The sequence below is a fragment of the Balaenoptera musculus genome, chromosome 16 (assembly GCF_009873245.2).
Source record: "Balaenoptera musculus isolate JJ_BM4_2016_0621 chromosome 16, mBalMus1.pri.v3, whole genome shotgun sequence".
Lineage (NCBI taxonomy): Eukaryota > Metazoa > Chordata > Mammalia > Artiodactyla > Balaenopteridae > Balaenoptera > Balaenoptera musculus.
Window position 1 is genome coordinate 8,065,970 of NC_045800.1, and position 27,738 is coordinate 8,093,707.

General features: G+C 50.4%; 1 protein-coding gene across 2 annotated transcripts in view; it reads left to right on the forward strand.

Annotated features, from left to right (window-relative positions):
• The first annotated feature begins 11,854 nt into the window (after nt 1-11,854).
• The window catches only part of CHST15 (carbohydrate sulfotransferase 15), an 83,909-nt gene continuing 68,025 nt past the window's right edge, over nt 11,855-27,738 (forward strand). Inside the window, exon 1 of one of the 2 annotated variants that reach the window (XM_036829392.1) lies at nt 11,855-11,962. The gene's annotated coding sequence lies outside the window, so the exon portion shown is untranslated. Of the gene's footprint in view, nt 11,963-13,036; nt 13,086-27,738 lie in introns of those variants that run through there. The other variant, XM_036829394.1, reaches the window with a different exon arrangement.

Below are 27,738 nucleotides of genomic sequence, written 5' to 3' on the forward strand. Positions count from 1 at the left end.
TGAGGCGGGCCCATGGCAATGAGGCAGGAGGAGGAGACAGCGCCTTGAGCCATGGACAAGCAGAATCAAGAGACCCGTGGGAAGTGGGGAAGAAGGGATGAAGGGCAATTCCCAGCCTCCTCGCCTGGGGGACGGCCATTCCCTGAGACGGGATCAGGGAGGCTGGGGCAGCTGGGCACCAGAAGATGAAGTCTGGTGCCTCTGCCCCGGCCACGGGACATACAGAGCTTGGGAGAGAGGCCTGGGCTAAAGAGCAGCCAACCCACAGAGCACAGCCGTCCTGCCCGTCCCATCTCCCGGGTCCCACACCAAGCACCGCCTGTCACCTGCCCTCCGTCCACAGACCCCTGCTGGGCGTGCTTGGAGGAGACAGGGAAACCAGCCAGCACTGGAAGCACAAAGGCGGGGAGTGGGTGGGGGAGAGATTAAAAAGCACCACGCGTCATCTCAGCTGCTGAAGTTCTGAAGCTGGTGATCAATTCCCAGGCTGAACACATCCGATCCCGGGGCGGGCTGGGAGGGGTTGGGGGACAAAAATCGAGATGCTAATTATGGCATATGGAAGTACACCTTTAACATAGAGGATGGCCGGGACACATCACATCGATATCAGTCTTTGCAACCGTTGAGGTAATTGAAACATGATTAACCCCCCGTCTTTGGTCTTTGGGATTTGGAATCCAATATACTGTAAAGGGCTCCCTTCTGAAACTGGCTGTCTCACCCGGTCCTCCGCAGACAGGAGCTACTCACATAAGCATCATCAAAAGCCTCGAGCATTATTGAATAGGAGAGGTAGCTTTCGTGTGCCCTGATGTCTTTTGCCGTTTCCTCTGGCATTTCAAAGGCTCTTTTCAAGTCAACATAGAGCCACGTTCAGCCTCCAGGGAGGAGCCCCCTGGCCCTGAACAGGGAGGTTATTTGAAGATGAATCAGAGGCAGGCTCTTTACAAATCAATCAATACCTGTATTTTATTCTAGCCATTTCGCAGATGGGTAAATGGAGGTGCAGAGGGGTCAGGTCATTTATTTGCCAGGCTCACCGAGGAAAAGCATATTGGGGTGAAAATAGGAACTGGAAGTTCTGCTCTGGCTTCCGTAAATTGTGGTTGCACCCGGCCTCTGCAGAGAGAAGACGAAAACCCTGCTAGAACAAAAGAGAAAGCAGCTCCACCTGAATCCTCCCGCACGAAAGTGACAGGCTTGGGAAGGACAGCCACACTTGTGGGAGCTTCTCTGCCCTGTAGAGAGGCCTGACCGCCTTTTATTAAACAGAGGACTATTCAACAATAAATATTTTTCACACACGGCCAGAGAAGTTACCACTGTTGCCTGTTTCCCAGCCTGGTTGAGTCAGCAGGAAATTAGCCAAGGTGCAGAAAACCTTGTGTTCTATGGTTCTGGTGTGTTGATATTTTTAAAATACTGAGCTGGAAAGCAACAGAACTAAAAAACACCCTTGAATGCCATCACCCTTGTGGGTTCCTTATCCCGGGAAAAATGGGTCAGGGTCCTAGGGTGCCACGAGCCTCCTTAGGGTGAAAGGATGGGTGGGTGAATGTTACAGGGGGTTTGGGAAGTGGCCCAAGGTGAAGCTCTCTCAGTTACAGTTTCCTTATGTATAAAATGGGTGGAATAATGTACTTTCCTCAGGGCCGCGACGAGGCTGAGATTTTTCTGCTGAGTGAAGAGGGTTTAGTAGGGAAAGCACTGGCCTTGGACTGAATCCTTCCTTTACAGTTAGGACTTCTTAGCTGAGTCCTTGGGCAAGAACCTTTCTCTTTCTGAGACTACTGCTTCTTTATAAAATGGTGCATTAATATGTTGCATATGGATCTTTAAGAGTTAGGTACAGGGGTCCAAAGGACTGGACGAATGCAAAAGTGTCTGTAAACTGTAAAGCCCTAGAGGTACTCCAGGTATGATTTTTTTTTTTTTTTGGTGCTGTTGTTACCATGGCCTCTACCAGGGGCAGGTCCCGACTGAGGTCAGGCAGCGGCTTGTGGGACCTTGCTTATTTGTGTTAGGCTTTTAGCAGAGTCTGGGGACAGCTCCTTCACTGGGGCTTAACAGAAAAAAAAAGACAAAAACTGGTTCTGTTGTTCCCTTCACATAATTAATATTCCAAATAAGAATCATGCAGTCGTTTCTATGAATATTTGATTCCTTGACTCCTCAAATATCAGCTTAGCTCTCCGGCTGATTTGAAAGAAGAAATAATTGTTTTTACACCGACCCGGACAGACCAGCAGCTGTAGGCCCTGAGCACGGCCTGAGGAGGGATGACTTAGTTTGGCTGACAAGATACATTGTACAAATGTCTGCATCCTGGTTCCTGAAGGGGGAGAAGCACCCTCGGTTCCTTTTGAGGTGAGCATCGAAGGGGTGGACTTCAGGGGTCCTGGGCCCCTGTGAAGCAGGAGGGAAGCCCGGCAAGAGGCTGGTTTCAGGGGAGCCCCATGACAGGACACCCAGGACTCACAGAGACCCAGCCTTGCGGGGAGATCAGTAGCAGTGGACGGAGAAGGCGGCTTATCTCCGACGCAGCCCCCAGTGGGCACCTGTGGAAAAATAGTTCCTCCCTCAACTGGGCGCAAAGACAGTGGGTCCTCCCAGCTCAGGAAAGAGGGACAGCAGGCCTGCATATGCTGCAGTGCACACGGGTCTCTGGGTCCAGACCCTTCTCACTTCTTGACTCCTTCCTCCCAGAATTCTCCCGCCTGCAGGCCAACCAGAGGCCAGACACATCACAACTACCATGATACAGGCTGGCTTGGCCAGGCAAAAAAGGGAATACACGAGAAATGACAAACTGCTCTGAGGATTGTAATTGTAACATTGTCATCTGAGAATGCTCACAGTCATTGGCGTGTGCCGCTGGTGTGTAAGTATGCAAATCGGGAGTGAGGTGACTGGTGGCCCCTGAGGCTCCTGGAGGAGACCCCTGACTGAGTGCTCCAGCCTTTTCAGAGCTAACCTTCTGGATGGGACTCTTAGGTGGCATCTGGTCCATTTCTGGGTTGGGGGGGGTACCCCAAACAGAGCACTGATTCAAGGGGCAATGGGCCCCACCCCATCTCCTGCTCTATTTGCAAAGCTGTGTGCCTTTGGGCAACTATCTGAGCCTCAGTTTTCTGACCTGTAAAATGGGATGATAACCTCTTGGCGCCTCCCAGACCTTCACAGAAACAGCTTGCTGAAGTGTCAGGAGCCATTGGTACAGAGCTACGGAAGTGGTAGCCTGTGGACATCTCTCCTGCAATCTGAATGGGTTGGTTCCCACTGTGCCATATAATTTTTTTCTCTGATTTAGTTGCCAATCCAAGATTACTTTTAAAATTGAGCTATTTCACAATAAAACTCAGATTTCTGGCTCCCATTCCCCACTTAGCAGGAGCTGAGACCCAGCTATCTCCTTGGATGGGTGTGTGTGCTCCACAGTGCCCCAGACCCCACCCTTCCCCATTGCCCACCTCTCGTCCCCTCAACACTGTCTCGGCAGGAAGGAATGTGCACGGCCCCCAGCAGAGTGCCTGGCAACAGGCAGGTGTGCAAGAAACATCCTCTTCCCCTGTCTCTGTGCAGCCGTGAGGCCAGGAGAGCACCCTGTATTCCCGGGGAGGGACTTGTCCTACTCTCTCCCCTTCCCTCCCCTGTGGCCATGGTATAGCCAGGCAGTTGGCACATCTCCTTGCTCTGCCCGTGTCCTTGGGAAACTGGGGTGGGTTGGAGACCAGGTCACTGCAAAGTGCCAGGAAGTCATCAGGCCTACCTCACGGTTGACCAGAAGGGCCCACAGCTGACTTCTAGATGGATGGACTTGCCGTGATGCCAGCCTCTTCTTAGTTCCACTGATGTGGGTTAGGCCTTCAAGTCGTGCCTTGGCTGAGTACCTCGCATCTCAACCTCCTCAAATGTTCAGGATACCTGAGGCTTAGGAGATAAAAAAGCTACCTGCAGTCTCCTCTGAGACCAGGAGATGGGAGAATGGCCTTCATTAGACATTCATTTAAGGTGTGGAGGCCCCCAGGCTCTTTCCCAGGGTCAGCTTGCGGTTGGGGTATGAGCAATGCTTTGGGTCTTGAGTCTTGAGTGGGGAGGGGAGTGAGATTTGGAGAAGAGGTTCAGGTGCCAAGGTCAGAGGAGGGCAAACTTGGAGCCCAAGCTTTCTTCACCTAAGGGATTCTCCCTGGTGGCCTGGGCTGTTCCTCTCCACCCTCTGACCCCTCCCCATCCACACCCCCTCTCTGCACACACACAGTCACAGTCTGGGACACTGCAGGGTCCAGAGGGGCCTCAAGAGCTTGTCCAGACCACAGGGGACTTTTAGGGATACATGGACCAGGCATTAAATACAATGGAGATGCTTACTGGGAAAGTTATATCAGAAGGATTTAAAGAAAATTGTTAAGTCCTCTTAAAAACTATCCCAGTGAGAAAGCTCACTGGGTCCTAGTCCTTAAACTCTGACACTTGCTAATTTTCCTAACAGGGAGTATTAACAGGGAGAAAACACCTCTCAGTACCTGGCTGGAATTTAACCACTTTGTTGTTGTTTTTTTTTTAATTATATTTAATTTTTGACAAATTTTTATGGTGAATGATAGTGGTTTTTCCATTCATAAGGAAATAACTCATCTTTTATAAGAATAGTTTTAAAACTCTTTTTACTGTGGGGCTTTCCAAACACAGACCAGAAATAGAGATGGGTGCCCAACACCCCACCTTCCAGCTCCAACCGTCATCAGCCCGTGGCCAGTGCCATTTCTCTGTGCCCCACACTCTTCCCACACCCCATTATTGAAGCAACTCCCAGCCACCTTACAGCTTCATCTGTATATATTTCAGTATGTAAATTGCTTCTATGTGAGCGTATTGAAAGAACGTGGTAAGTGGATCACTGTTCCAGATAAAGCAAAATCTGAGAGCACCCTGGATGACTGGGGGTTGGGGACGCTTATGCAGGCCAGCTTCTTATGGAGTGCATGAGAAAGCTGCCCCCACCCCGGGCCCCTGCCCCAGCACTGGCACAGGCTTGACACTTGGTTTTCCCTGTCTGTGTCCTTTTAGACTGTGAGCCTCTAGAGGGCAGGGCTGCTGTTCTGGGAGCTCATGAGTGGTGTCCCTGGACCCACTCGGGAAATGTTCCCTGAAGAAGTGATGCGGGCAAGAGCAGCTAGCCTTTTGGATTTCCTGACACTGATGTGTGGTAGGCTGAATTTTAAATGACCCCCATCACCTTTGCTCCCAGTGTTATGCCTATGAATGTGTAGGTTACATGGCAAAAGGGACCTTGCAGATGTAGTTAAGGCTACTAATCAGTCGACCTTAAGATAAGGAGATTATCCTGCATTATGAATATCTTGGATTCTCCTTGGTGGGCTCAGTGTAATCACAGAAGCCCTGAAGAGGCAGAAGAGAAGGCAAAGGGGTCCCAAGAGCAAGAAGGACTTGAAATGCTGTTGCTGTTTCACAGGTGGAGGAGGCCACGTGAGGAGAAATGAGGGTGGCCTCTGAGAGTAGAGACCAAACCCAAGCCAACACCGAGCAAGGAAGCGAGGGTCTCAGTAACCACAAAGAAATGAATCCTGCTAACAACCTGAATGGGCTTGGAAGTACTTTCTCCACAGGACCTGCAGATAAGAACCCAGGCTTGATGTCCCCTTGATTTTATTCTGGTGAGACCTGAAGCAGAGAACCCAGCAGACATCTGACCCACAGAACTGTGACGTAGTTAGTAGGTGTTGTTTTAAGACACTGGGTTTGGGGTAATTTGTTACACAGCTATAGAAGACTGATGCAGATAGTGAACAGATCACCTTCTGTCACTTCTCATGATGGGTAATCAAGATTCTAATGACACTTTGGAGAGGGCTTGGTCCCGAGAGATAATCCAGTTCCACCCCCATGTCATGGGCAGGGATGTAAGGCCTGGGGAGGAGAAGGGGCCACACTCACACTGGGTTTTAATGCCATCAAAGAAACTTCTAAGGAAGCAACTTCTCTCTAGTTAACCCTCCATCCAAGAGCAGATAGTCCCTGGGAATGTTTCATGATGCCATTGTCCCAGACTCATCTCAGAACGACCATATCTGTTGTCACTGAGCCACTTTGGGAAGCAGTGGGAAAGGCACTGATGGGTGTGTGAGAACTGGGAAGGGAGACAGAGGCACAGCTGCGGGGCCTTGGACCCTGCCTGGCAATGTGGACTGGACTTACCTTTGGGTGCAGTGGAGGTATTACAGGTGTTTTATTATGGGGGCTGACATGCTCTGATTTGTGTGTTGGAAAGATGCTGGCTATGCGTGTAGAAAGAACCAGTTAGTGGAGGTCAAGGAAAGGAAGCAGAGAGTGTAGCTAAAGGCTACTACAACAGGCCCAAGGGAGAGGAGAGATGTGTCCAAACTAGTGGTTCTCAGACTTCAGTGGGTATGGAGTGGGGGAGGGTTGTTAAACATACAGATCCCCAGATACAATCCCCAGAGTTTCAGATCCTGGGGCCTCACCCCAGACCCACTGAAATGGAGCCTCTGGTACTGAAGCCCAGGAATCTGCATTTTAAAAACATCCCAGGCTTCTAAGATCGGCAGGGTTGAGAAGATGACGGTGGCTAATGGGAGCTAGGGGTAAAAGAGCCAAGAGCTAAGGATGACCCTGGGGCCTCTGCCTCAGGCACCTGGGCAGGTGTGTGGTGGGGACATTCAGAGAGCCAGGGGTTGTGAGGAGTGAAGCAGGTCTGGGTTGAACCCAGCAGCAAAGCTGGGCAGGAAAGGGGTGCAAATCACCAACAGCTGCTTGGAGCCTCTGAGTGTGGGTGTGTCATTCCCCTCATCCTCCCAAGCAGGGCTTTGTAACATGTGACTGCATTAAATGCTCAACCAGGAAAATGAAACGTGTTTAGGAGGCTCAGGTATTTCACAGCTAGGGCAGGCAATGCTGCTCTAAATTTACTAAAAGTCAACAGCTCATTTTTGCTGTTGGGTGGGTTGGAGATTTTATGACAGAAGCGAGTAAGTGAAAATGCTACCAGCTGTAAACTTTATCTTATTGGCGAAATGTCTATTATGCAGCTAAAAACATCCAGTTAATAGGCCATGCCCGCCAACAGTTGGCAGCAACGGTCTTAGGTGGTGATAACAATGATATTACGTCTCTTTCATCACCTGTAGGTTCTTTTTATCACCAATTACTGGCCATACGCTCACTCGTGCAGGATAAAGAGGTGAAGATGCTGTCATCACTAAAACCACTTAGAGTCTTCATCTGATTTTCCTTCAGAGGTTTCTGCCTGTGCTTGTCGGATCCCCAGTCTTCATTGGTGGGGAAGGCATTTGATTTTAGAAAATAATTTGGTGGACAAGTCGCTAATCAAGCCAGGAAATTCCAACTGGGTCATTCACTGGATGTGTCCGTTGTGCCAGGCTCTGAGCTAGGGGCTGGGAATACAGAGACTTACCCGACCCTGTTCTTGCCCTCAAAGGGCTTACAGATTTCCCTGGAGGGAACTCAAAATAGAGTTCTAAAACCTTCCAGCTGTGGCAGCATCTTTAGAGTAAGTGAACTGACCCCCGCGGGGGACCCCGTTAGAATAGGCAACGCTCGTGTAAACACACCCATTCCGACGTTTGTTTAAAACTGGCCCCATTGCTTTCTTCACTGAAGTTTCAATACAGAGTTGAAGTCTGCAGCTTTAAGGAATTTGTTATTATCCTAAATCTGGTTGAGGTTTTGGACCGAGTGTAGGAAATTTTCACAAGAACCTAAATTTCACGTTGATTTGTGATGGATTAGCAAACCAAAATTGGCTTCAAGTGCACTTAATGGATGCATTACTGCAGAAGGGATCTGTCTAACCACAGTATTTTTAAATTTATGAAATTGAAATGCACTTCAGGTTACTGAGCAGTCTAAATTCGTCAAAGTCACAGGGCTGGAAGCAGGTCGCTGCTGGTGGCAGAGATCTGAAGCCAGGTCCAACGAAACAAATTGGAGAGCCTGTGCACTGATCCCCAGGGGCCCCATGGCCCTCACGTGCAGCCCTTTCCAGCACAGGAACTCTGACTCTGGCAGTCCCCACCCCCCAATGCCGTCCCCTTGGAAACAACCTGGAGTTGGGGAATAAGCTGAATGTGAATTGAACTTCATCCCAGTCTCTGCTAAAGTGTTAACTGAAAATTAAGGCGTTAGCTGAAAACTAAGTCCTCTGACGTGTAAAAGGGCCATTCCATTCTAACAGAAGTTTCTTGGAAGACCCCGAATGCTCTGGTTTTAATGCTCACATGGTGGAATGACCAAAGGCAAGGTTGCGGCTGTTGAGTTGGGGCTTGTAATGAGCAGTGCCCATGGCCCGACCTTATCTCCTTTCCCCTTAAGTGGTCTGTTGTCCCCACTTTCAAATTACTGGGCCAGTTCCTTGCACTGTGATTCCCATCCCTTAATCCCTTTAACATGAACTTCCAACAGCAATGCCTCTTGAATCAACAGCTTTAGAAGATGCCAGAGCCGCAGCTTTCAAGGTCCTTCTCCCCTCCAGGTGGGGAAACTGAGGGTCAGAGAGGGGCTCAAGGGCTTACAGACAGCTGATGGCAGAAGCAGAACTTGGGTCCCCCAAGCTTCAGTATTTCTTAAGCAAATTGCACATAAGACGCCTGGAGATTGACACAGTGGTGTTTACTGCTTTATTCTCACTGCGCTTATCTGATGCGTGTGCCCACCATGAACTTGAATTCACTGGCACGAGTGCACACTAAAGGTATAGGAGTGGGCTTTGGTCTTTTCCTATGTTGTTTTGTTTCCTGAGCCTCAGTCTCCTCACCTGAAAAATGGGGATTAAATAATATTGGCTCACAAGGCTGTTGTGAAGGTCAAATGATGTAGCACGGGGAAGTACTTAGCAGTGTTTGTCACATGGTGGGGATCTGTAGGTCTCCATCCTTAGGAGGGTTTGGAGATTTAATCATCTTAGTGGCTCCAACATTCACTCCAGTGTGTGGCACAGAGCAGAGGTTCAGGGAGTGTCTGTTGAATGAATGAATGAATGAATGAATGTAACTTGGGGATCATGGCAGGTCCCTGGTCTTCCAATTTTCTGATGTGCTTGCATTCTCATAGAATCTTTACTCAAGTAATACTTGTTCATTAATTCAATTAACCAGTTCAATAACAGTTCTTATGTGACTATTATATGCAAAACCACTTTCAGTAATATTGATTACTAATAATAGCTAATATTTCTGAGCTCTTACTAGGTCCTAAGAATTATGCTTAATGTTTTTCAAACACTGTATCATTAGTCTTCACACCAGCCCACTGAGGGAATGTATCAGTCAGCCACTTCCACAATAATGCTATGTAACAAAATTTCCAACATTCAATAGCTTGCAACAAGCATTTCCCCCTTGTTCATGTGTTTGTAGGTCAGCTGAGGCAGTTCTGAATCCAGGCTGGGTCACTTGGCTCCAGGTTGCAAGTTGAGTTCAGGTCTGCTCCACGTGTGTTTATTCTGGAGCCTTGCTGGAAGAGGCAGCAGCTTCTCAGGATGTGTTCTTCTCATTATGGATCCAAAGCACAGGAGAGCAAGCCCAGCCCTGCAACACATGTCAAGCCTCTGATTCAGTCACATTCTTCAAAATCTCATTGTCTAAAGCAAGTCATATGACCAAGTCCAAAGTCAAGGGATGATGGGGAAGCACATTCCATGTGCTATGAGGCTGTGACAAGATGTAGAAGTGTAATACCCCCATGGGGTCAATAATTCAATTTACTGCTTGTAGGGGCTATTATAGGCCCCAGACTGAGGCAACGAAAGAAGTGACTTGCCCAAGGTCACTCAGCTCGTTGGTGTCAGCAGTAGGGGTTGAAGCCAGACAATTTAATTCCAGAATTATGGAGGCCTACGTGTGCATATGGTGAGGGGATATTTGTTTTCTTAAATTACTTGTATTTTTTTTACCCATTAGTTGCCAATGTCATGTTGGCACCAGCCTCTCTCACAGTTACCCATCCATCTACTCACCCACCCACTCACTCACATGTCTGGCCTTTGGGTATTCTCTCAACTCTCCAGAATAAAAGACTCAAGGGCAATTCTTGGGTGATTTTTTGAAATTAATGTTGAGGGGAAAAATTGCCATCCAGTTAATCTCAGGCACGTATATAAATACCTTTAGAAAGTCCCTGGTGGAATTCATATCAAAGCCGCACCGTGATTTTACTTAAAAACAGTTTGTTCTGAGTCAACTGAGATTTCTGACACCTGAATCTGAAAGTGATCTGGGTGGGCCCTGCGCTGTCTCCACAACGGAGTGGTGTGTTTACTTGGAGGGAGGAGAGGAAAGACGAGGTGTGTGTGGCTGTGGAATACGGTTCCACACACGCTTACGGGAGGGGATTTCCTCCTCCGTGTTTCCATAGAACCTTCCCTGTGTTTGTTTAAACCCATTGCACACTCTGGTCTGACAGCTGCCTGGCCCAGGGCCTTCCTTGCAGAAGCATGCACAACCAACCTTCTTTAACAGCACCCTGCACTGTGTCCCCCGAGGCAATTACTTGAGTATATAAACCTTACTGAAAGGCAGGCTTTTCTTGGGAACTAATAAATAAGCCCCAAAGCCACAACGTGGGTAAGACCTTGAAAAATGGCATCATCATCTATTGGGAATTGTGAACCCTGCAAAAAGCAGCTCATTGTATTTTCAGAAAAAGCTTTTTGTTTAAAAAAATAATAATGAACAAAACCCACCAAGTGGAGTCTATATGGAAAAAGCAATCTAGTCTGAGATTCTAAGGCTGGTCTCTTTGCTGCGTTTATCTTTCTTCGTAGACTTTATGTAAGAGGCATTGTTTGCAGGAAAACAAGATACCGTTTTGAAGAATTCCCGTCTCATCCCAGCTTTCCATCTGCAGTTATAATCCTCTGATTGTGACCTCTGCATCAGTTGAGCAGAAGTTTATGACCTCAGGATGGGTTATAGTTTCGGGGTGGGTGGGTGGTGGTGAAATGAAGCCTCAAGCAATAAAAGTCACGTATTTCCAGAAAGAGAGGAAAGGGGGAAAAGGCACCCTCAGGACGCATCCCTCAGCGGCGTGCCAGCGCTTGACATTTATGGAGCATTTTAGCTCCACTCTTGGTTGCTTTGTTGCTTTGAGGACAAGATGCTGGACTGTAGCCATGGGGACACGGGCAGGCAAAAGGCTATGTGACTGAGGACAAGGATTTTTTTTTTTTCTGTCCCTTGGACCTGTTTCCTGAGAGGCTGGGCTTGAGTCGAGTCTTCCAGAATTCAAAGTGTCTTTTCTTTAACTGACGGTATCTTCAGTCAAGAGCCCGGGAGTCGACCACTGGTGCTGCTTCCTTGACCTCGGGCAGCCCAGGTGGTTTCCTGGAGCTGCCGCCCCCCTGGGCCACTGCGGCCGGCCAGGCTCGGGGTCCCGCTGAGCCTTCCCTCACCGTGGAAGCAAACAGGCTGGGCCGAAGAGCCCGGGAGAGCCTTCTCGGGATGCAAAAATACAACAGAGGGCGCGGAACCCACCAGCGCCGTGGCCTTGAATATCAACGTATGGGCTGGCTCTAGACCGCCAAGTTCGTTAAAAATGTCTCTCGCAGGGGTGTCATTGGCAGACTTTAGGGGTTTCGGTTTTCTTTCTATTTGGAATCACCGCATCGCACAAGCCGTGTTTACTCGGAAGGGGAGGGGGCGGGAACCAAACCCACCGCTCCGCGCACACGCCTTTTTCTCACATTCCAGACTCGAGCTGATGTGTGTCAGCGCGACACGGGGCGGGGGGAGGGTTCTTTTCGGATGTTTCATTCGCCATCCGCACGTCACTCCCAAACTTTTCCTCCCTGCGCTCGGGGAGTCAGGTTGACGCGCCCTGGCTGAGGGGCTCGAGGCGCGGGGCTGGGCGCGCTCCCGCGGAGCCCGAGCCGAAGAGGCTCCCGGGCTGGACTCGGGCTTCTCAGGTACAAGTTGGGTGCCAGGCGCGGCGGCGGGGGCGGCGACGAGCGGCGGGTGGGTGTCTGGCTCCGGGCTCCGGCGCCCCTCCGCGTTCTGGCCGGGCAGCGCCGGGGGCGGCCCGGGCTGGGCGTAGGGAGTCCGGGCTGGCGGAGGCTGCGCGCAGCCTCACTCCCCGCGGCGCTCCCGGCGCGGCGGCAGCGGCGGCGGCGGCGACGACGGCCCAGGCAGACAATGAACTTGCGAGCGCGCGGAGCCGAGGCAGGTTTGGGCCCCGCGACCCTCGGCCCAGTCTCCCCGAGGCAACCGCGGCCCCCAGCGGAGGGCGTCCCCTCGCCGCCGGTTCTGGCCGCGCTCTGGGCTCCCCGCGCGCTGGGGACCCCGCGGGAAGGGTCGCACGCCCCCCTCCCCGGCTCGGGAAAATGCGGTCGGAGCTCGGGGACGGGGCACTCGGCGGCAGGGTGGTGGCGCTGCGGACAGCCGGAGGCCGGCGGGGGGCGCACGCCACAGGGCACGCACGGGCTGGCTGTCCAGGAGAACGACCCCAGGAGTCGGAATTGGGGCGGCGCGCTGCAGGCGGAGGACCGACGGACCGACAGATCCGTGCTTTCTCCTTAAGAGCGCGCTTTGGGTGGGGATGGGGGTGGGGGTGGGGGTGGAGATTCTCCAGCCATGCGCTCCGCTTCCCGGCGCACTTCTGGGAAGTTTCCAGGCGCGGCCCGGGGCAGGTAGGTGTGCATCTGCCACTCTCTCCCGGACTCTGGTTCAGAACCGCCTCCTCGCCCCGGCTCCAGTCCCGCGGCCGCACAGGGAGGGGAGGGCTGGGGGGTGGGGTGTCCCAGGCGCCGAAGCCTGTGGGACCGGGTTCCGGGAGGGGGACCGCGGGGGCGGGCCTGGGAGGAGACGGGGGCGCGGCGAGGCCCGGGGCGGCTTGAACTTTTGCCCCCCGCTCCCTCTTCCTTCCTCCCCGCCCCCTGCCCTCTGCCCTCTGCCCCCTCCCAGCGCCCCGCCGCAGCTCAGGAGGCGGCGTGACTCCGGAGTAGCCGGCGCTTCCCGGCTGCGGTGGCGGCGGCGGCGGCGGCGGCGGCGGCGTCCCCGGCCGGCCTGGGCGCGGCGAGCCGAGCGCTGCAGGTCTGAGCCGAGTGGCGCGGCGGGGCGGCCGGGCGGTGGGGCTGCGGGGTGACGAAGCTGTGGGGAGCCGGGGTGGCAACGGCCCCTGCGCGGGGGCGACGCTGCCGATCGTGATGGAGCGCGAGTCTTTTGGGTTGTGTGTGCGGGTGGAGAGGACTCGGCGGCCGTGGGCGGATGGCGGGCGGCTCGTGGCGCAGTTGGCCCCCTTGGAGCCCCCTAGGGTCTTGGGATGGAGGCGCCCGGGAGAAGGGAACCTCGCCTTTGGGGGAATGAATGAAGAGCTGTGGAAGCGCCTTCCGACTCCTCCGGGCGAACGGATTGGCCGGCGCGCGCGCTTGTGTGTGCGCGTGTGTTTAGGATTTGGAGCCGCCGGGGTCCAGGGCGCGGCTGCTTGACCGCCCCGTCGCGGTCCTGGTGCCCAGGTTGCCCGTCCGCCCTGCGCCCGGGGTCGGCCCGCGGGGCTGGAACGGCGGGTGTGGACTGAAGGCTGGGGCTCGGGTGCCGGCTGTAGGCAGCTGGACGTCCGCGCCTCGAGCAGGGAGGTTCGAGAAGGAGGCGGCAAAGGCTGGGGCTGAGACTCGCTCCTCCGGCCCCCGTTTTCCGGTTCCCCGAGGCCCTTCGCTGCATTCACGTTGGGTGAGTTGATGGCACGGAGTTTTGGGGAATGAAGTTGTATGTCCAGGAAGCCGCAGGACGCCCCGGGAAGGGATGTGGCGCGCTGTTCTGTGAGGCTGAGCCGAGGGGTTCGCAGGGCCCCAGCTCCTCTTTATCAGCTGCGGTTCCTAAGAGGGCAGCCAGCCGGTGTTGGAGCAGAAAGCAGCCCAGGAGCACGTGCACCCGCTGAGGCGCCCAGGTGGAAACTGAGGCCTGGAGATTTGCCCCAAGTTCCTCTAGAACCTCGCACACCATTTTCCATGCCCAGCTTTCCTACTCCCGCCCCCCTCCCAAATGGTGCAAAATCAGGAACTCTCCCTTCCAGAACGTGGCACTTATTAATTTTACCAACTGTATGTTGAGTCAGGCTGTCTTGAGGTGCAAATCATATATGATTTTGTTTAAAATAGCATGGGACTAAAAATGCCTTTTTATTAGGTAGTTTTTAATCAAATACGTTTTTCTCTCTAATACTCCTGAAAGATTGGCAGGAAAATGTTTTCCTTGCCTCCTGCTGCATGGGGCAACTGAGCCAGCAAGGTGAAGCAGCTTGCCGTGGTCTCTCTCTCTCAGTGCATAGGTGCGTGGCTGAGCCAGAAGTGGAGCTGCAGGGCTCTTCTTCCCTCCCAGGTCCAGCTCCCCGGGAGAACCATTTCTAGGGCCCTCTGAAGGAAATTCAGTAATGTTTCTGTGTTTTTTCTCTCTGGGTATTGCATGACTGCAGTGAGCAGGGTTAATTCATCCAGGATATTGTGTGTGGGAGGTGGAGAGGCAGGTTTGTCCGTAGTGGATCCCACGTGAGCCTTGCTTTTCTTTGATGGTTAGATGGCCAGACATCCCAGCACTGTCACTGTGGATGCCGTGAGGGCTCTGTGTCTGCACCTTTCTTCTCCTCTGTTGCTGCTGCGCCTGGCCAGAAGAGGTGAGGAATTTGATTTTCCGCTGGCCTGAAGCAGAGAAGATTAATCCCTGCATCTGGAAGGGGCTATGTTTACAGGAAAGTTTGGGAGAGGTTGGGAAGTGGACTCTGCTTATTTGGTGTCTGGAGAAAGAGCAGAAAAGAAACTCCAAGTCAACCAGCTGGGCCACGGGAGCCCCAGGCTCTTGGAACCTGCACTAGCAGAAGCTTTAGGTTAGGGCTGGGTTGTGATTAGATTGTGGCTGTCCGAGGCCACCTAGGGCCTGGCTGGAGGTGGCCGGCTAGCATCCGCCTAGCATCTGCCGATGGCATGGCTAGCATCTGCATCCGGGCTAGCTCCAGGGGATGGGGAGAGGGGAGACACTCCGGGGCTGCCCTGGGCAGGTGAGCACATGCCCTACCTAAAGAGGGCAGCTTTGACTCAGCTCCAGCCAGTTGGGGGAAAAAAAAATCGACTTGACAGGTCTTGTTACTTTTCAAGAGAATTCTCGAGCCTGGACATTTAAGTGTGGGCTCCAGTTCTGCAAGTAGGGGGTGGGGTGAGTGCTCTGCCAGAAGGTCTGAAGCTTGACATCTGGCCCTGTGTCTGTGTACTGGGGAGGGCGTCCCACTGTCAGAGACATGTGACACCTGACAGGGCATGGGGATCGCATCTCCCCGAGGCCGAGGGACTGAGAATTGACGGGTGCCCAATGTGCCTGTGGCCATGTGCCCGGCTCCTTCATGTGCTGTGTGTCATGCCTCCATTCAATAGCTATTTGATGAATTCTTTTTTTTTTTTTTTTGAATTTTATTTATTTATTTATTTATACAGCAGGTTCTTATTAGTTATCTATTTTATACATATTAGTGTATATATGTCAATCGCAATCTCCCAGTTTATCACACCACCACCACCCCCCTTCCCCCCTTGGTGTGCATACATTTGTTCTCTACATCTGTGTCTCTATTTCTGCCCTGCAAAGCGATGAATTCTTGTCATGTGGAAAGAGACACCCTGCCTAAAACTTTTCATATAATTTCATTATCAAATAGTACACCATGATAAGACAGAGTCCCAGCCCTCGTAGGAAAGGAGCAGGCAAAAATGCCTGTACCCGATGGACAGATGAACAGCGAGCTGCGTTCAAAGGTGGGCAGGACAGTAAGGCAAGGAAAGTGAGAGGTGGGTTGTGGAGGAGGGGTCTTCTTTTACTGATGTGGAAATTGAGGCTCGGAGCAGTGGGTCTGAAGTCACACAGTCCAGAAGTGGAAAGTCAGCCCAGGTCTCTGATTCTCCAGCTCCTGGGCCGGCTCTTTCATCCCACCCTGCTGGGCTGGAGCCTCTTGGAAACTTCTAGATGAATGGACATTCGCTGTGGTGGGGAGCTCTTGCTTCCTGTCCCTGTATCCAGACCCTGTCCTGGTCCCCAGGTCTCAGCAGGCCCTGGATTGCCAGGTGTCATTTGGGATGCATTTGTATGAGAGAGGAGTTTCCTTAAATTCTAAAAACAGAAACTATTTTGAAACGTAGCTGGCCTGGGAGTGTCACTGTGTGAGCCCTCTGTCACTGGGCATCTTTTTAGCAGCACGTGATTTAGAAGCGACACTTTCAGCCACTGGTGGGAACGGTACACCCACCTGAAAGTCAGGATGCTCAGGTGATGTTGACTGGGTTCCGCCGTGACTGTGTTGCTTTGCTGTGAATCCAGAGCCTGTCTTCTCACTTAGCTAACGACGTACTGGGAGACTGTTTTGACTTGCACAGGGTCTTTCGTTATTGTTCTCAAGTGCTGGGGTCTGATTTCCTTCCTGAGACGCTCATCCTTTAAAATGAAGCACTGGGACGAGATGATTTATGTGTAGACCCGTGTCTTCACAGCATGAAATGAAGTGTAGAGGTGGCAGTTATCTACTGAGTATCCAGTCTCCATATCTAGGAAGAAAAGTAAAGGTTTTGTGTGGATTTGGGCCAATACAGAATATGTATATTTTTTAAGTACGGGGGTTGGGGAGGAAGACATTTGGTCATAACAGCTGTCATTTGCTGGGCCCCTACTGATTCCCAGCTGGCCCTGTGCCAGCCAGGTCAGACAGGTGTCCCCCTTTGTCTCAGTCAGAGGGCAGGGAGGCTGTTGGAGATCACAGGGAAGAAGCTTTCAGCCATCCGGATGTGCAGGAGCTAGGAGCACAGAATGGCAGTGGAGGAAGGACGGAAATGGGGCTGGAGGTGGAGAAAAACAATCGTGGCTCTAGAAGGGGAAGGCGGGCGTGAATCAGCAAGTGGTAAGGGGCGGGGAGGTGGCAGAAGAAAGCAGGTTCTCAGTCTCTGCTGATTTCGAAAAGGATGTAAAGGAAACGCTAGCAGCCTCTTTCATCAGCAGCAGCTACATGCAGCATTACGCCTTCTTCCAGGTGCAGGCCCAGGGCCAGGTGCGTGGGAGCTGAGAGGCAGCACTCAGAGTAGTGGGCGAGGCAGAACTTGTGCAAGTCAGAGTTACACAGTGCTGCCCAGAGCGCGGCAGGAGCCTGGGTTAGCGACTCTGACATTGGAGTGGTCTGGGGCGACTTCACCCCTGGCCTGAGGGCTGGGAGCCTATACATGACAATACCTGCCAGACACTTGCAGTGGTGCCTGGCATACAGTAAGTGCTTAAGAAACATTGGCTTTTGTGGTGGTCTTTAGCTCTAGAGCTCATAACCAGGGACGGGGGACGTCTCTGATCTCTCTGAAATTGCACGTACAGTTTTTTATGTAGATGTGTATATTTCTTGGTGTGTGTGGGGGGTGGAATTCTAGCATATTCTACCTCAGAGGGCTTCTCTGACACCCCGTAAGGCCAGGAGCCCCAGGACACATTGGATTCAAGTCAGGCTGTTTGCTTCACCTCTCTGGGCTATTTCTTCATCTGTGCAAAGAGGGGGCTGGATCCACAGTTGCCCTCTGGGATGCTTCCAGCGGAACGCTGTGGACAGGCTGTAGGTCCGTTTGGCTGTGCTCCTATGAGATGCGCTTAAGCCCAGGGCAGACCCGGAAATGTGCTGGGGTGGCTGGCTTTTGAATGTTACATCTTGAGCACCACTGCAAGCTTCAAAGAGTCCTGAGCAGGTGTGGGGGGGGGGCCTTTTTGCCGGGGCAGGCTCTCCCTGACACCTATGCTACATTTCTAGAGTTTGTCGTGGTCCAGGCCTTTCAGGTCTTTGAAGAAAGTGAGGCTGGCAGATCCTCAAAAGCAGAGAGTATCATTATAATGGAAACTGGACACTTTCCAGAATTGTGTTTGTGATAAAAATATTGAAACAGGCAGCCTAGTTACTCAGGTGCCTGCAAAATACCCCAACATGGGCAAATAATTGGATTACAGGGTAGGCACAATTGTTTTTTCCAGTGATATGAGGGAACCTGGTGGTTTCACGTCTTCTCTTGAAATGGTGTATGTGTTTGCTGGCCCTTTTTGCTCCCTGTGGTTGAAAACATAGTGGAGTGGCCTCTGAGGGGGAAAGGGCCTGAGAGTTGGCAATTCTATCCCTCTCGGGGCAGCCCTGGATCTTGGGGGAAGTTCTGTCCCCCTCTGCTGTGCCCTTGTAGGGTGCTGCCCCAAGGGCCGGGGCCTGTGGCACATTTGCTGTGATGTTAGAAGGTGCATTTCAGAGTCTGAGAGGTCTGTGAAGGTGTGTTATTTTCTCACCCCTTGTTGAAAGGGGTCTGGGCAGCTCTGTCTGCCCTTCGTGACACACGTTAGTTAACTGACTCGGGCTGGATGAAGTAAGTTCGGCCAGCACCTTCATTTTCCAATCAACCAAATGTTTGGTGCCCATCATGCGGATGTTCTTTTAGCCTGGGTGTTGAATCCTGTATAGACCCTTGGAGGTGGTGGGGTGAGCCTGGGCACCACGTTGACCTGTGTTTGATCATGACCCTGGGCAAGTGGTTTAATCTCCTTGTGCCTTGGTTTCCTCATCTGTAAAGCGGGGTTAATAATCTCTACCTTGTCCTTGTAGTGTAGTTTGAGTACCAGTAGTACAAGTTAGGGGTCAAGGGAGCTCCCCAAACTGAACCCTTCTTTCCTGGCCAAGTTCTGAACCTACTGAGAGAGAGGGGAGGAGAAAGATGGGTGGAGGTAAAAATGCAATGTTTGTTCCCGACTGAAGTAGACAAGGTAGAATGTGATTGAACCGGTGGGCACGTGGGCATCGCAATCGTCAAGTGAGAAGTGGGCAGTTAGGCCGGCTGACCTCCCCTGAGTCACAGGTCGAGTGGGAAAGCGGCAGCCTCTCCCTGGGGCGGCCCCCTTCCTCCACAGGGCAGCCAGCAGGGGGCAGTGCCTACTCTGTGTGGGAAGAGGCAAAGCCAGGCTTCCTATGTCTGTCTAGGTCCTCCTTGCACACTCCTGGGATGGGGGTGGATGGACACCACCAGGTGTAGACACAAGTGGTGGTACACAGGTGGCGCTCTCTCCACGAGGAAGGAACCATCAGGAGTGCGCAAGAAGATACCCCCCCCCCTCCCGATCCCCCACCCCACCTCCACACACAGCAAATAATAAGTACTTAGCCCAGGGCCTGACCCACGGGGGCGGGGGGCAGGGGTTTGGGCCTGGCACGTGGCACCTATTAGGCATAAGTTGATAAGGGCAGCATTAGATATGCAGTTGATAAGGATATTGAGGGGGACATTGAGATTAGGAAGTGAGCCTGTTAATGATTAGCCTTTGTAACACACATGTAATTTACAAGGGGTGTGTGTGTGTGCCCTCGGAGCCACGGGCCTTTTCTGCCTCCTCTTGGTTCTCCCTCCTGGTTCACCCCAGAGGGGAACTGTGGATCCAGCCCCCTCTTTGCATGGCCTGAACCTTCGTCAGCCCCCTGCCCCCCCTCCCATCGCCACCTTCGGGAAGCTTTGCCAGTAATTCTTACCATCTCTCCATATCCTCCCATCCAGGTGTTACCATCCTCCTCTGAGCGTCTGCAATTCTACGCTATTGAACTCAACCTACTTTATACCACGTTCTTTCTAGTTTTCCTGGGTGTGGTCCACTCACCCAGGCCCAGCAAGCCTCTCAAGGGTGAGGAGGCTGTCTGGGGGCCCACTTTCACGAGAGACTGTCATTTGTTGAATTAATGCATCAAAAGCCAGCTAGTCCTGGAGAAAGGGCTGTGATGGATTTCTTGTGGGCCTCTGGGTGTGCAGCCAGAAGACAGAAAAGTATCCCCAATTTGGCAGCATGGTGCAGGAGAGTTAATGCTTGTCACTAAATTTCTGAAGGAGTCAAGAGCCTAATGTAATCACCTTGGATTTCCTGACACTAGATTTTTGGGCTATTAAAAGGCAGTGACCACAGTTCTTTTGTGTCTTGAGAGTCTTGGGGATAAATGTTATGGAATTTTGGTTGGTATTTCAGGAATAGAAGCAGGAGCCATTTACTCAGGAAAGAAATGTGGCGGCCGTTAGTGTTTCTTATGGCCAGTATAAATAGCTTGTCTTTAAGTTCCATGCTCCTTTGTTTGGAATGTAAATATTTGCATTAAAAATATAAAGTATGTCCTGGCACGTATTTATAGGGACCATAATTTCCAAACCAAAAATCAGACTATTGGTCTACAGAGGATTACTGCCTCTGATTCATGAACCTGTTTATATAAAGTCTTCCAAATGCACACACACAGAACCGTATTTGCTTTGTGCACGTAAGGGATCTCCAGGATTACAAGAAAGCGGAGTTGCCCCGGGGAATTGGGTCAAGTAGTTGGGTTTCCCGACAGACACTTATGATCACGCTGTCTGTTAAGTTGCAACCACCCCGGGCAGGGCGAAGTTTTGGCCCAGGTCCCGTGGGACCGGCCGGCTTCTCTGTCCTCAGTTTCCTAGACATCCAGGTGGGAGTTGGCCGCAGCTGGCTCATTTCTGGGTCATGTAACCAGACACCTGATTTCAGAACTGCTGCTGCTGTAGGAAGATGTGAGACGAATGCGGGGATTGGTGTTCTTTCCGCCATCTCGTTTCTGGTTCAGGGATGAAGTCTGAGGGCCCCTGGAGGATGTCCTCCTCCATCAGATTCTTGGGGCAGTTTAGCTTTTTAATTTTCCATGAAGAAAAGTGCAGATTTGTCAGACATTGCTGGAGGCAGGATATCACCACTTACTTGGTCTCTGCCCTCTTCTTTGGAGTGAGAGATTGGGGGCTGCAGTCGGGCTGGGCCAGGGCCTCTGCTCCTGGCACTGTGTTTGTGTGTGTGTGTGTGTGTGTGTGTGTGTGTGTGTGTGTGTGTGTTGGGTGGGTTTATTCTCCAAACTCTCTGTTGGCAGCCCTCGATGGAAAGCCTCTCTTCAGATTCTCAACAAATACAGAGTGGGGGATGTCTGGTCTGTTGGAGAGGGCCAACATAGTCCATAAGCCAGCCCTGAATCCAGGCTCGTCCCCCACCTGGAAACCTCCCTATCATCACAGGGTGAAGGACAAATGAGTGGGGACCCAGGGGGGTCTTGGCAGGGCCGGGGCCCTCCAGCTCTGGCCTCTGTTTGGCTGCTACCAGGACCTCCTTTGTCTGGCATCCCAGCCAGCCCAGGGCCCTTCTCTCTGGTGGGACCAACACCTCCTCTCCCACTGGGCACTGTTGCCTTAGGACTGGATCTCAGTTTTGAGGTAGCAGGACTCCTTCCCTGTCTTGCAAAGGGCATGGTGTCCTGGCTATAGGAGTTTCAAGCATCTTTCTGCTTGGGGTCCCAGGATGCTGAGCCCCACCCAGGGGAGGAAGTAAAGCAGGGTGGTGGTCTGAGGGGAGGGGCGTGGAGAACTGACTTGTAGGCCCACGCTGCCTGTGTACCATCCAGCATTAAGCACTAAACTTCCCCTGTTTGCCTCTTACTTTGACCCATCAGTATTTCTTGTCTGAAAGAAACACCGTGTGGGCTTAGAAATGGTGAGTCCTTAGGGAGGACCATCTTCCTGTGTACCTGGGTGTTCTTGAACCGTGGGAAGCTCACGATTGCCTTTTCTTTGGTCATCTGTAGCCTGACCTTCAGTGATGGGACCTTCCCTTATTCTGTCACAACTCTCTATAAAGATAATAGTTCCAGGAAGGCCCCATCCAACCCCACTTCAGGCCAGTAATCCAAGCGCACTATTTTGAAAGTCAGAGGAAATAGCTGCTTTTAGGACATGTTGAACTTGGCTAAGAAAGTTATCAGCAGCACTAAATGAGAGGATGAAAGAAGGCTCCGATTAATGAAAGTGGGATCAGTCTGATATCTGTGTTGCCCTACCTTTGAAAAGCTATTTATACCTGCTCTGTAGCAGTTTCTGTGAGAAATTAGGTATGGAAAGATGTACAAAAGGGAAGAGTGAGCTTAACAAATGTGGCCTCTTTATTGGAAATAGCTTCCAGGAAAAAAAAAAATCTTTTGCCCATGGGTCGACAGCTGAAAATCCACGCATCTTTTGCATTGTTCACAGTTTGGCTCAGAGAATAAAAATGATGTATTGGAAAGTAGATGAAACCTCAGTTGCCATTTAGATGGTAGAAAATAAATTTGCTTTTGGCTGTTAAAACTGAAACAAATCAATAGAAAAATGCAGGCCTGCCCACTTTTAAGTCAGCAGTTTCTTTTTTTCTGTGTGTGTGTGGGTTTATGTACCTTTGGATCAGTTATGAAGGTACAGGATTGTTTAGGGAGACGTGTGTGTGTGTGTGTGTGTGTATTTATGTGTATATATATTTATTTTACGAAGTTCTCATCCGATTTTTTTAATTTGAATTTTATTTCTTTTATTTTTTTATACAGCAGATTCTTATTAGTTATCTATTTTATACGTATTAGTGTATATATGTCAATCCCAATCTCCCAAATCATGCAACAGACTTTTTTGCCCATTCAACCTGTCCTTTTTATAAAACAGCTTTAACGAGATGTAATTCACATAACATAAAATTCACCCATTTAAAGTACACAATTCTGTAGTTTTTAGTATGTTCACAGACATGTGCAACCAGCACCACATGTAATTTTACAACACTTCATTGTATCAAAAAGAAACCATGTACCTATTAGCTATCAGCCCTCTATCTCTCCATTCACCCCCCACCCTCCAGCCTTAAGCAACCAGGAATCTATTTTCTATCTCTATTGATTTCTCTATTCTGGACTTCAGGTGAATGAAATCATGTAATACGTTTTTTGTGGGGGTCTGGTTTCTTTCACTTAACATAATGTTTTATGGTTCATCCATATGGTAGCTTATATCAGTACTTCATTCCTTTTTATGGCCAAATAATATTCCATTGTATGAATAGACCACATTTTATTTATCCATTCATCTGTTGATAGACATTTGGGTGTTCTCCACCTGTTGGCCCTTATGAATAGTGCTGCTGTAAACGTTCATTTGTGAGTTTTTGTGTGGACACGTTTCCATTTCTAGAATTAAAATTTATGAGATATTTTTACTTGCTTTTAATAATAAGATTCATTTACTTTTTTATGTGCTTTTTCCCTGGCCCTAGAGAAGGCTTGATTCTCAGATGAGGTTCTGATCCCCACCTGAACTGTCTGAATTCTAGGGCTTGGAAAGGGCTTCAGGGGAACATAGTGCAGCCCCATTTTGTAGATGGGGAAACCGAAGCCCAGAGAGGCCACACAGAGTCAGGACTGAATCGGGGTTTTCAGAGTCAGTCCAGTTACCCTGAACGTTTTCCCTGAGCGCTTAGTAAAACCGCAGGTCACCCTCTTGATTGGCTGGCGACAGTAAACACAGGCTGGTCGGGTGGACGGATGGTGCCCGCCTGGCCCAAGCCCACCGTTCTAATCCCCTTTGATCTGCAAAGGCCCCAGAACAACTCACCCTCTACCAGCTGCCAAACGAGAAGTGCAGCTCGTGGCTCGTGGCGCCAGTGCCTTCTGAGTCCGTCCCCTGCAGCCACGGGAGGCCAGCGCTTATCCGGAGAGTAATTAAATTAGGAACCAATTCAGAGAATGAAATTTTATCTGATCTGGCCGAGCCCATAAACAAGGGGCTGTGACTGTGACTCCAGGGTACATTATGAAGTTGTTTTTTAAAGAGTTAGGCTGGCCCACAGCCAGGAAGGAAATGTGCGGGACCTGCGGGCAGCTCTCCCGGGTGGGTGTGTTGCAAGGGCTGGGGGTGCGTCCCGGGGGTGTTGAGCTGAATCCCCAGACTAGCTTTTGTTTTTTTGTTCTTTCCTTTTTTTTTTTCTAGTTTTATTGAGATATAATTGACATATAACTTGTATTAGTTTAAGGTGTACAACATCATGATTTGATATATGTTTATATTGCATAATGATCACCACAATAGGCTTAGCTGCCATCCATCACCTCACGTAGTTGCAGTTTTTTTTCTTGTGATGAGAACTTTTAAGATTTACTCTCAGCAACTTTCAAAAACACAATACAGTATTAACTATAGTCACCGTGCTGTACATTCGATTCCCCAGAACTTATTTATCTTATAACTGGGAGTTTGTACCTTTTGACCACCTTCACTCATTTCCCCTCCCCTCAGCCTTCCCTGCCCCCCAACAATCACCAGTCTGTTGTCTGAACCTTATCATTCAGCCTAGCTCTAGGTTGTCTCTTTTTTTTTTTTTGAATTTTATATTATTTATTTTTTTATACAGCAGGTCCTTATTAGTCATCAATTTTATACTCATCAGTGTATACATGTCAATCCTAATTGCCCAATTCATCACACCTCCCCCCCCCCCCCCCGCCCCCCAGACTAGCTTTTGTTTTGTGACTGGAATGTTCTCGATGCTTAGGAAAGTTCACCTGCTAAGGTCCTCCTGGATACATTTCACGCTGTTTTCATTGACCTCTACAACTGTAATCAGAAGGAAACTTTGCAGGAGGCTCGTTGACTCTAAATCCAGGGTGCCACATCAGAACTCCTACGGGGCGTTTTGAAAGAAATATGCATACTCCAGTCCTACATGAGTTCTTCAGGGGTTGGCCCAGGGCATCTGTGTGTGTGTGTGCTCATGTGTGCTCACATGTGCTCATGTTTGTACGTGGGTGTGTGTGTTAAGCTCTTTAGTTAAGATGGAATGTAGCAGTGATTGTAATTGTTCTCCTGAGGAGGATTTCCAGTCCTTCCATGGCAAAGATGGGGAACAGATAATCTGCAGAAATCTCAGGAGCGAGCCTCTTCTGTCCTCTTCTGTCCTCGACTGTGACTCTCTTTGGGTTTCTTGATCAGATCCCCTGGATGTAACTAACATCCATGTTCCATCACTGCAGCATCTGTGGGATTTTAGCTCTGGTTTCCTTCTCTGCATGAATGGCCCAGCCAGAGACCCAGGAGTCTCCTTGGCCCTTATTAGCTGGTCAGTGCAGGAATTACCTCCTTTCCCTCTCTGCCACTAGAAGGTTATTTGTCCCTTTAGGATAGGAGATGTGTCTCACTCAAGGTTATATCCCCAGGACCCAGCCCATGGGAAAGAATGATTGGATGGATGGACAAATGGATGAAAGGAGGAAAGGCAAGAATACATTGATTGATTGAAAACCTCGACCCACAGTGTGGAAACGGCAAGGGTCTTACCGGTCGTCTGGGTTGTTTTCCTGTCCTGCTCACCCCCCTTTTCCAGCTGGAGAAACCGAGACCTGCGGGGGTGAAATGACTTGCCCCTGATCCTTCAACTTCGTTAACAAAGACCATCTGAGAGCCTGACCCTTCATCTTCAACTCTTCTGACTCAGGCTCTGCACCCCCTTTAAGAGCCGCCCTCCAGTGATTGAGGACCTACTGTGTGCCCAATGCTGTCCTAGGAGCTGGGAATCCAGCAGTAATTAGACGGACAGGGTCCCTGCACTCACAGAGTGTATATTCTCATGGATGAGTTCACGAATATCAGAGAACAGACTATAATAAGTGCTATGGGATGGGAAGTGACTGTCTGGGTGATCGGAGAAGGCCTTTCCAAAAAGGTGACATCTAAGCTGATTCTTGAATGACAAGAAGGCACCACTGTCTGCAGCTCGGGAAGAGCATCCCAGGCAGAGGGAACAGCCAATGCCAAGATACCAGGAGGGGATCAGTTGATGGGATGGGATCAGGTAGGCTTGGGAGAGCTGGTCAGAGGACTTGGTTTAGAGCACCCTTGGGTTGATGCCCATTGTTTTCTGTTCTACATCCCCCGAATTTTCCTTTACAGCTTCGCTTTCTCACTGTCTCATCTCTGGGTGAAGAACCCTTGTCCCGTGCTGGCTGGCCCACAGCTGCTGCAGTTTCAAAAAGCAGGGCTAGTGAGAAGCAAAGAAAACCCCCATCCTCCTTGTCCTCTCACTTAGGGTTTGAGAGCAGAAGTTATTTTTATGTAAGCACATGCTTGACAGGGGAAGTCTTGGGTGGGCAGCTGAAACCACACTCATAAAAAACAAGACTGAAATAGTCTGTGAAGTCCCAAAGGTGCGCATGTGGCTGTTCACTTGAATTCGGTGACAGCTCCAGGCAGCCCACTTTGGGGAGAGGGGACCCTTTGGAGGGGGGACCAGGGCATAGCAAACTCCCGTGCTGGTGCGGCCCCTGCCTTGAGCATCGCTTTCTTCCCCTGGCCTTGACTGAGTCCCATCCGTCCCTCAGGACTTGACTTCCTCCTGTGCTCTCATGTGGAGGTTCTTCCTCCCTCCCATGGCGACCCCCAGATGTTTTGACATGTTGAAGACTTGCCAAGAGTCCCCTTAATCTTTTGGCGCTCCTAGATTCTGCCTCATAATTTTATTTTTGCTTTTTATTTTGAAATAATTTTAGAGTCACACGAAGTTGCAAAAATAATACAGAGTTCCTATGTACTCTTCAACCAGCTCCCCCAATGATAACATCTTACATAACCATAGAACATTATTAAAACCAGGAAATTGACATGGGTACCATGCCGTCACTAAGCTACAGACCTTATTCTGGTGCCATCTAATTTTATTAAACCTAGGGACCCACAGCACTTTGGAAGCATTTTAGAATTTCATGAACTTCAATGTTGTCATTTATCTTTTAGATTGTTTTTGGATTCCTTCCAATTGGCCATCAGTTAAAATTAGTTTTGATCAGATCAAAACAAATTCTGGAAGACCCACAATTTATGCATTTCATGTCTCCGTGTGCCCACCTGGTGCTCTGTAGGTGCCTCATCCCTGGGGTGTGCACACACATAGCCTTCTTCCCTAGATCTGGGAGATTCTCAGAGGTAAAGAGCCTATAATATAAAGAACAGTTTGGTGAAATAAAACACAGGACAGGGAATTGAGAAACTTGAGTTCTGATAATAGTAACCCACGTTTGGGTACTTAGTATGTCCTAGACTTTACATTATTCCATTTACTCTCAGCAACCTTTGAAACAGACACGATTAACACCTCCATTTTACAGATGTGAAAACTGAGGCTAGAGAGGGTCACCCTGCCCAGGTTTTGGTAGCTTATGAATGATAGTATTGAGACTTGAACCCAGGCAGTCTGACTTTAGAGGTTGCTGGCTCTTACCTTGTAGGGCTGCCCTCATTTTTTCAGGCCATTGCATCTCTGGTCCCAGTTCTCACTGACTGCTCCGTGTCCTGGGGCTGCTTACTTGACTTCTCTGAGCCTCTTTCCTCACCTGCAACACGAGGGGCTTGGCTGAGAAGATGTCATGTCCCTTCTGTCTTTGAGTGCAGTTGGTTTTACTGGTGAAAACAGTTATATCAGTAGAGGAAGAAACACTCCAAAGAGCTGAGTGAAATTTCTACCCTGTCCCTTGTAGGGACTTTTAAGGTTCGGAAGATTTCTGCTGCCTAATTTGGTTTGATGGGAACCTCAATTCCGATTGAATTATGCTCTGGTGTATTTTAATTAAACTATCTACAAACTGATTTCTTAAAGACGCAAAATCCCCATGCATTGCGCTGTGTCTGAACCCCCTGTGGGGTCAGAATGCGTCAGAATGATGCTTGTAATAGCCAGAAGGTGTTGTGTGAAGCCGCTCACGGTCAGCCTCATGGACCGCATTAATTGTGAGATGCCACCAGAACGTGATGCGAGGACGTTATCAGCAGATACGTAATTGATTTTGCATCCTCCGCAAAGGAAGCTTAAAATGAAGCTTGTTGGTAAA